This window comes from Pelobates fuscus, chromosome 1 (assembly GCF_036172605.1).
Source record: "Pelobates fuscus isolate aPelFus1 chromosome 1, aPelFus1.pri, whole genome shotgun sequence".
NCBI lineage: Eukaryota > Metazoa > Chordata > Amphibia > Anura > Pelobatidae > Pelobates > Pelobates fuscus.
This window is the reverse complement of record NC_086317.1, coordinates 71,654,894-71,664,083: the sequence shown is the minus strand read 5'-3', so window position 1 is coordinate 71,664,083 and position 9,190 is coordinate 71,654,894.

Genomic DNA, 9,190 nt, shown 5'->3' with positions numbered 1-9,190 from the left:
ATTCCACTACAAATATGAATATTTTATATATAAAATTGTTAACATTTAGTAAATCATTATTTAATTATGTTATTTATATCCTATTTCCTCTCATAACCTAGTTTAATTACATTTTATGAGGTCAGTGAGTACCCAGTCCAAAGAACAATTACTTTTCTAATCCATGCGTCAAACTTTCTTCCACGGAGTCATCAGAATGTCCCAACACAGAGCTGACTAATCTCTGCAATATTTGAGGACTGCACTTAGTTATGTGTATGTGTGTGTGTCAGTTTGTCTCACTAACAGCAGGCTGAGCATCATGGGAAAAGTAGTGCACACATGTTTGCAGCCTATAACTATGCTTGCGTAATGTAACAAAACAGTAGAATTTATATAAAAAAATAATTTTTCATCAGTGAAAACCAAGCATATCCAAAGATACAGGAAATATTCATGTTTCAGTATTCTTAAAAATAAATGTTTATTTCTCCTTCTTTTATTTATTTGTTTAAAATCCAGGTGTCAGTATTACGTAAAAGAACACTGTAGCATTAGGAATACAAACATTTATTCCTAACGCTAAAGACCCCTAGTCACCCAGCGCTTTCAGGGTTAAAATATGACTTTACTTCCATTTTTCCCTCACTGAGCCGGTCTCTTTTTTTTTAAAGCTCCACCTCCCTGGCTGAGATCATTATTGATATCAGCCAATCCGATAGGAAGCATTTGGAGGCTATTGCGCATGCACGTCAAAATGCCACAATGTTGCAATCAGTTTTACTCTGCTATTTTATGGAATTGCCTGTAGTGGCAGTAATATTGACAACCACTAGAGGCAGGTTACTATGGCAGTATGAGTATTGCCATTTTCAACTGCAGGGTTAAAAGGAGGGGGCACATGGCACCTGGACCACTTCATAGCGTTCTTTTAAGTGCATTTGATAGAATAGGCATCATATGTGATAGACGTGCACACAGACAGAAAATTTGGTACGTCTAAAACAGTTTATCCTAATAAACCAAGCAGATTCTGCAGAGCCCTATCTAATTGCTATGGTTTGGTTCATCCAGAATTTTGCAATTTTTATTTAACATCAAAATTTGTAGAAACCATTGCTATTTTTAATGCATGCTGGGCTCGTTACAGAGATAGATCACTGGCTGCAGGAGGGGGAAGATGGAGTCTGCTGGACCCCTCTATGCTGGCCCAACAAGCTGAGCCACCAGACCACCAGGGAATCCAGTGTCCCCCCTCCCTGGCTACAGGTAAGAGGCAGGGAGGGGGAAATTTAATTAATTTAACAATTTAAAAAAAAAATGTATAAAAATTCAACAGATTCTGCGGAGCCATGTTTAATTCCTATGATTTGGTTCATCCAAAATTTAGCAATTTTCATTTGAAATCAAAATTTGTAGAAACCATTGCTATTTTTAATGTGTCACTCATTACTGGCATGTGAGAAGTTAGCAATGGGCTAGCCTATTTGATAGGGGGCATTAGTTTATTATAGGAGCGCAGGCTCCCCCCCCCCCCCCCCATGCCACTCACCCATTAAGAGGCAGAGCCCCCTGCTGGTTCCCTCTCCATATCCCCTCAATTGTGGGAGTGGGGGATGCCTTAATTTAACCTCTCATCCACCAGCAATGGGTGCGGGACGTGAAGGGAGTCCATAAAGGTCCTTCCTTTTAAATTTAAAGTACCTCACAATCCTAAAGGCCAGGAGATAGGTGGAATGGAGCAGCTGGGAAATCTTCTAATGAATTTGAAAGAACAATATTCAAGCTATTCCCTTTCAATGTGTTGTTCAAGCCTTTTGGCTTTGCTTTATAATGCAGGATGAATGTGAGCCCATGCATATATATTTCTGGGTAATGTTAAACATTAGTTAAAAGAAAAATTGAAAAAAATTAAGAGAACATATAATTTTATTTGCTTCAAAAATCTAGCATGTTAAAAATAGGGCAATGTTAATGATTGAATAATAGAATTACTCGGAACATGAAGGACAGCTTGGCCACTAATTAGTGTGCTTGGATATATTCGGAATATGTTCTGTACACAAATAGGATTTCTCTGAAACAATGATACTCACTATATTTATGTGTGCATTTTGAACAGACTTTGTAGTCAGGGAACTTACCAACTGAGCTACCTCACCAGTCATTTTTGTTAAGTGCTTGATAGTGAAGAGGTAAACTAAATTTCTGAACCTGTTTTTTTCCTGTTTGTTTCTTTCGTTTCTTTCTTTAAAAGGACAGTCTGGGCACCAACATAACTTAAGCGGATTTTATAGATTCAGGCATTGTATTCAAGTTGTTCAAATCCCTTTAGTTTTGCTAATTAAAAAAAGATGCATAACCTCACCCTTTACTCAAACATTTATTCATCTTTCTCAAAACAAATTATTATTGAAAGTACTTGGAGCATGTTCTTAGCTCAGCCAATGAGAGATTAATGTCAGACATGACTCTGCCCAAGAGCCAATCACTGTCCTCTTATTATCTATCTCTTTCTCTGTAGCACAGCTATGAAATACTGCACTGTCAGGATCGGGACAGGGATTCAACACGCAGAGTACAAACAGGTACAGGATACGTATACCGGACCTTAGAATGGCCGGACTAACGTATGGAGAATATAGAGAATGGTCAGAGACAAGCCGAGGTCGAGGGAACGAGAGGACAGGTAAGCGAGGAACAAGCCGGGTCAAGGAAAACAGAGGTAAACAGAGTAAGACAAACAAGCCGGGTCGGAACCAAAGGGATAACTGAAAATACCAGAGCACTGTGTGACTAGGCAGGCTAGAACCACGACAGGGCAATGAGCAAATGAGAGAAGCACTGTTAAATACCCTGGCTCAGAAGGGTAGACACGCCTCCGACGAGTCCTGATTAGTCTCCAAACAATTGAGTGACAGGTCGTTCCGGGTTGGCGTCATGACATCGACTTCCGGACGTCATGCTACAAAAGGAAGTGACTCCCTCGCGGCTGGCGTTTATGTGACCGGGAGGACCGCGAGGAACAGGGGAAACAGACCGTCCGGATGGATAGACGTCTAAGTCTCTACCTCTCCCAGAGGTAGAGACTTCAGGTACCCTGACAGTACCCCCCCTCTCAGATATGCCCACCGGGTGGAATGAACCGGGACGAGATGGGAAGCGGAAGTGAAACGCCCTGCGGAGACGAGGAGCATGAACATCCTCTTGAGGCACCCAACTCCTCTCCTCAGGACCATATCCCTTCCAATCGACCAGATATTGTACTCTCCCCCGGGAGATTCGAGAATCGATGATAGCGTTAACCTCATACTCCTCCTGACCCTCCACCTGAACAGGGCGAGGGGAGGAGACCGTGGAGGAAAATCTGTTACAGACTAGTGGTTTCAGCAATGAAACATGAAATGAGTTAGGGATGCGTAAGGCAGATGAAAGAGCTAGACGATACGCAACTGGGTTAATTCGAGTCAGCACCCTGTAAGGTCCAATATAACGAGGAGCGAACTTCATGGAAGGCACTTTTAAACGAATGTTTCTTGTACTCAACCATACTCTATCACCTGGAACAAACACCGGAGCCGCCCTTCTACGTTTATCAGCGTGTTTCTTAACCAGCATAGAATTGTGCAGAAGAATTTGTCGAGTCTGATCCCACAACTTCCTCAAATTGGCAACATGAACATCAACCGACGGTAACCCTTGGGAAGGAGAAGCCGAGGGAAGAATAGATGGATGAAAGCCATAATTCATGAAGAAAGGGCTTGAATGAGTAGAATCACAAACGAGATTGTTGTGTGCAACCCAACCCAATCGTCCTGGTGTTCAGAAACAAAACAACGTAAATATTGTTCAATCTTTTGGTTGGTGCGTTCAGCAGCTCCGTTAGACTGAGGATGATAGGCAGAAGAGAAATTCAATTTGATACCCAGTTGAGAGCAGAAGGACCTCCAAAAACGGGAAACAAATTGGGAACTTCTGTCAGACACAATTTGGGAGGGTATCCCATGTAAACGAAAAATCTCCCTTGCGAATATCTCTGCCAATTCGGGGGAAGACGGGAGTTTAGGCAGAGGAACGAAGTGAGCCATCTTGGAGAATCTGTCAACCACGGTGAGGATAACAGTCTGTTTTTTAGAGATAGGTAAATCGACAATGAAGTCCATAGCTAAACAGGACCATGGCTTCTCTGGAACCTCTAAGGGATGCAGAAATCCACATGGGAGCGTATGAGGTTGCTTAGTCTTAGTACATACCTCACACGTACCGATGAAATCCTTAACATCCTTACGTAAAGCAGGCCACCAGAAATCCTTGGAGATTAAAGCATACGTCTTGCGAATGCCAGGATGCCCAGCTACCTTGCTGTTGTGGAAACACCGTAACACTTCCAGTTGGAGAGCAGGAGGAACGAAGTGTCTATCCCCAGGAGTCTGTTTAGGAGCTAGATGTTGTAACTTCATGATCTCAGCAAGCAACGGAGAATGAATCCTGAGATTCGTGTTAGCGATGATATTACATTTAGGAACTATCGAGGAAAGAACTGGTTCAGCTATAGTGGACGGTTCATATTGGCGAGATAAAGCATCGGCTTTAGAGTTCTTAGAACCAGGTCTATAAGTAAGCACATAATTGAAGTGAGTCAGGAATAAGGACCAACGAGCTTGCCTGGCGGATAGGCGCTTAGCCTCCCCAATATAGGACAAGTTCTTGTGGTCCGTTAGAATCGTAACAGGATGTAAGGTCCCTTCTAATAAATGTCTCCACTCCTTTAGAGCCATAATGACCGCTAACAGTTCCCTGTCACCGATGTCATATCTGCTTTCAGGGCCAGATAGTTTCTTAGAGAAAAAACCACAAGGGTGTAACGGTTTGTCCACCCCTAACCTTTGTGACAGAACAGCACCTACTCCCGTCTCAGAGGCATCGACCTCGAGTAGGAACGGCAGAGTCGTATCAGGATGGACTAAAATTGGGGCAGAAGCAAAAAGTTCCTTGAGAGTCTTGAAAGCAACAAGGGCCTCAGTAGACCAGGTCTTAGTATCAGCCCCTAGTTTGGTCATATTGGTAATAGGCGCAATAATAGAAGAGTATCCCTTAATAAAGCGCCTATAATAATTAGAGAAACCAATAAACCTCTGAATCGCCTTGAGTCCCTTAGGCAATGGCCAATCTAAAATAGATTGGAGTTTGTCAGGATCCATCTTAAAGCCTTCCCCAGAAATCACGTAACCAAGAAAGTCTATCTGAGACTGGTCAAAACTGCATTTCTCCAATTTACAGTATAAGCCATGTTGCAGAAGTTTGTGCAATACCTTTCTGACTTGTCTGTGGTGGGTCTCAATGTACCTAGAGTGTATAAGTATGTCATCCAGGTATACAATAACACAATCATGTTGAAACTCCCTAAGAACTTCATTAATCAAATCCTGAAATACTGCCGGAGCATTACAAAGACCAAATGGCATAACCGTGTATTCATAGTGACCATAACGGGTATTGAACGCTGTCATCGACTCGTGTCCATGCTGGATTCTCACCAAGTTATACGCCCCTCTGAGATCTAACTTGGTGAAAATTTTAGAGCCCTTTAAACGATCAAACAGCTCGGTAATCAAAGGAATCGGATAGGCATTTCTGATGGTTATCTTATTCAAACCTCGGTAATCAATACAAGGTCTCAGAGTGCCATCCTTCTTTTTAACGAAAAAAAACCCAGCCCCGGCGGGAGAAGAGGATCTCCTAATGAATCCTTTTTCTAGATTCTCACGAATATATTCCTCTAGAACTGAGTTCTCAAGAGTGGATAGAGGATATACATTGCCCCTCGGAGGCATAGTACCAGGTAGAAGCTTAATTTTACAATCAAATGACCTGTGTGGAGGTAAGGTATCAGCATTCTTCTTGTCGAATACTGCTTTTAAGTCCTGGTAGAGAGACGGTATCTGTCTCTCTGTAGACTGAGTGGAAGTACCTGGTGTGTTTATTACAGCCAATGGAGAAACCCTGCGTAAACACCTCTCCTGGCAGCCCTGGCCCCATGAGAGTATCTCCCCTAACTCCCAATCGATAATAGGGTTATGTCTTTTTAACCAAGGGTACCCCAGGACTATGGGGACAGAAGGGGACGAAATGAGCATAAGTGATAACTTTTCCTCGTGTAAGATACCAACAGTTAAGTTAACGGGTATGGTCTCACGGAAGATAACAGGCTCAAGTAAAGGTCTACCATCTATGGCCTCAACGGCCAAGGGTGTATCCCTTAACTGGGATGGGATAGTGTGTTTAGTAGCAAAGGCTTGGTCGATAAAATTCTCAGCAGCTCCGGAATCTATCAAAGCCATAGTCTTTAGTACTCCCTTCTCCCAAGTTAAAGAAACTGGTAGCAGAAGCCTGTGATCTTTATAATTATGAGTAGAGGACAAAATAGAAACACCCAAGGCCTCTTAGGTGCGAGCGTTTCCCGAGCGATTAGGACAATTCAGGCGTAAGTGACCTCTGACTCCACAATACATGCATAATCCCTCTCTTCTCCTGTACTGTCTCTCTTCTTCTGAGAGGCGAGTATTGCCTATCTGCATAGGTTCAGGAAACAGTGAGGTAGTGGAATCAGGACTTTGAAATGCGGGAGCTAATTTAAAGGAAGGTCTAAGGTTCCTCTCTCGAGTGTTTTGTCTCTCTCTTAAATGCTCATCAATACGAGAAATGAACGAAATTAAATCCTCCAAATTTTCAGGGAGTTCTCTAGTAGCAACCTCATCAAGGATTACGTCTGATAGCCCGTTCAAAAATACATCTATATAAGCCTGCTCATTCCACTTAACTTCTGACGCCAGAGACCTGAACTCTAGTGCATAATCCACAAGTGTTCGGTTCTCCTGTCTCAGGCGCAAGAGTAATCTGGCTGCGTTGACCCTTCTACCAGGGGGGTCAAAAGTTCTTCTAAAGGCAGCTACAAAGGCATTATAATTATATACTAATGGGTTATCGTTCTCCCATAGTGGGTTGGCCCATCTCAGAGCTTTCTCAATGAGTAAGGTGATAATAAATCCAACCTTTGCCCTATCTGTAGGATAGGAACGAGGTTGCAATTCAAAGTGGATACTAATCTGGTTTAAAAAACCACGACACTTCTCAGGTGAACCACTATAACGTACTGGTGGGGTAATGCGGGAGGAGGCACCTACAGTGGCTACCTCTAGGCCAGAACTTACAGGGGAGATAGAAGTAGTACGTGTCTCCTCTGGTGGATTATTGGCACGAGATAATAACGCCTGTAGCGCTAGGGCCATTTGATCCATTCTGTGTTCCATGGCTTTGAACCTAGGATCAGAGGGACCAAGCTGACTGTTTGTACTTGCAGGATCCATTGGCCCTGTCGTAATGTCAGGATCGGGACAGGGATCCAACACGCAGAGTACAAACAGGTACAGGATACGTATACAGAACCTTAGAATGGCCGGACTAACGTACGGAGAATATAGAGAATGGTCAGGGACAAGCCGAGGTCGAGGGAACGAGAGGACAGGTAAGCGAGCAAGCCGGGTCAAGGAAAACAGAGGTAAACAGAGTAAGACAAACAAGCCGGGTCGGAACCAAAGGGATAACTGAAAATACCAGAGCACTGTGTGACTAGGCAGGCTAGAACCACGACAGGGCAATGAGCAAATGAGAGAAGCACTGTTAAATACCCTGGCTCAGAAGGGTAGACACGCCTCCGACGAGTCCTGATTAGTCTCCAAACAATTGAGTGACAGGTCGTTCCGGGTTGGCGTCATGACATCGACTTCCGGACGTCATGCTACAAACGGAAGTGACTCCCTCGCGGCCGGCGTTTATGTGACCGGGTGGACCGCGAGGAACAGGGGAAACAGACCGTCCGGATGGATAGACGTCTAAGTCTCTACCTCTCCCAGAGGTAGAGACTTCCGGTACCCTAACATGCACAGATACTAAGAGGACAGTGATTGTCTGTGGGCAGGGCCGCCATCAGGGGGTGACAACCATGATGGTTGTCACGGGCCCGGCGGTCCTGTGGGGCCCAGACTGCACAGGTAATCCAATGCGTGTCCAGGCACCTGGCCCTTCAAAGTGAATATATATAGCGAGTACTGCTATATATATGCCTCTGCTGGCTTCCAAGCAGGGCCCAGGACACACTGAACTTCCCCTTTGGCACTTTCGCGAGCCATGGCTGTAAAGCGTTGCCGCGGGTTGTCGTGACAACGCTCCACGGCACTCAATGCATGCTGGGCTCGTTACAGAGATAGATCACTGGCTGCAGGAGGGGGAAGATGGAGTCTGCTGGACCCCTCTATGCTGACCCAACAAGCTGAGCCACCAGACCACCAGGGAATCCAGTGCCCCCCCTCCCTGGCTACAGGTAAGAGGCAGGGAGGGGGAAATAAATGTTTTAAGAAAATATATAAAAATTCAACACCTTAAAAATACCCCCCAGCAGCATTTGTCACCCATCCACCACACACATCCATCATCAAACAGACAAAATGCATCCACTACACAACCACACACATCATCCACTACACAAATACACATCATCCACCACATAAACACACAAACTGCATCCACTACACAACCATACACATCATCCACTACACAAACACACACTGCATCCACTACACAAACACACATCATACACTACACAAATACACATCATCCACTATACAAACACACACACATCATCCACTACACAAACACACATACGGCATCCTCTAGACCACTACACAATCACACACGCAGTATCCACTACACAAACACACATCATTCACTACACACTACATCCACTACACAAACACACACTCTGCATTCACTATACACATGATTCATCCATTCTACACACATTCTCTATCCACTACACAAACATTCAATCTGAATCCACTATAAACACTGTATCCACTTTACTCATGCACTTAGCATTCAATACACCAGGGCTTCCCAAACTTTTATGGGCCGAGACCCACTTTTCAAAATGGAAATTTTTCGGGACCCACTTGCTTTTAATGCGTATTTTAAAAAGTGAACACCATGGCAATCCGCTTCAGAGGCATACAATTGGCACACCATGGCAAACCGCTTTAGAGGCATACAATTGGCAAACTATAGCAATCCGCTTTAGATGCATACAATTGGCACACCGTGGAAATCCGCTTTAGATGCATACAATTGCCACACCATGGCAATTCGCTTTAGATGC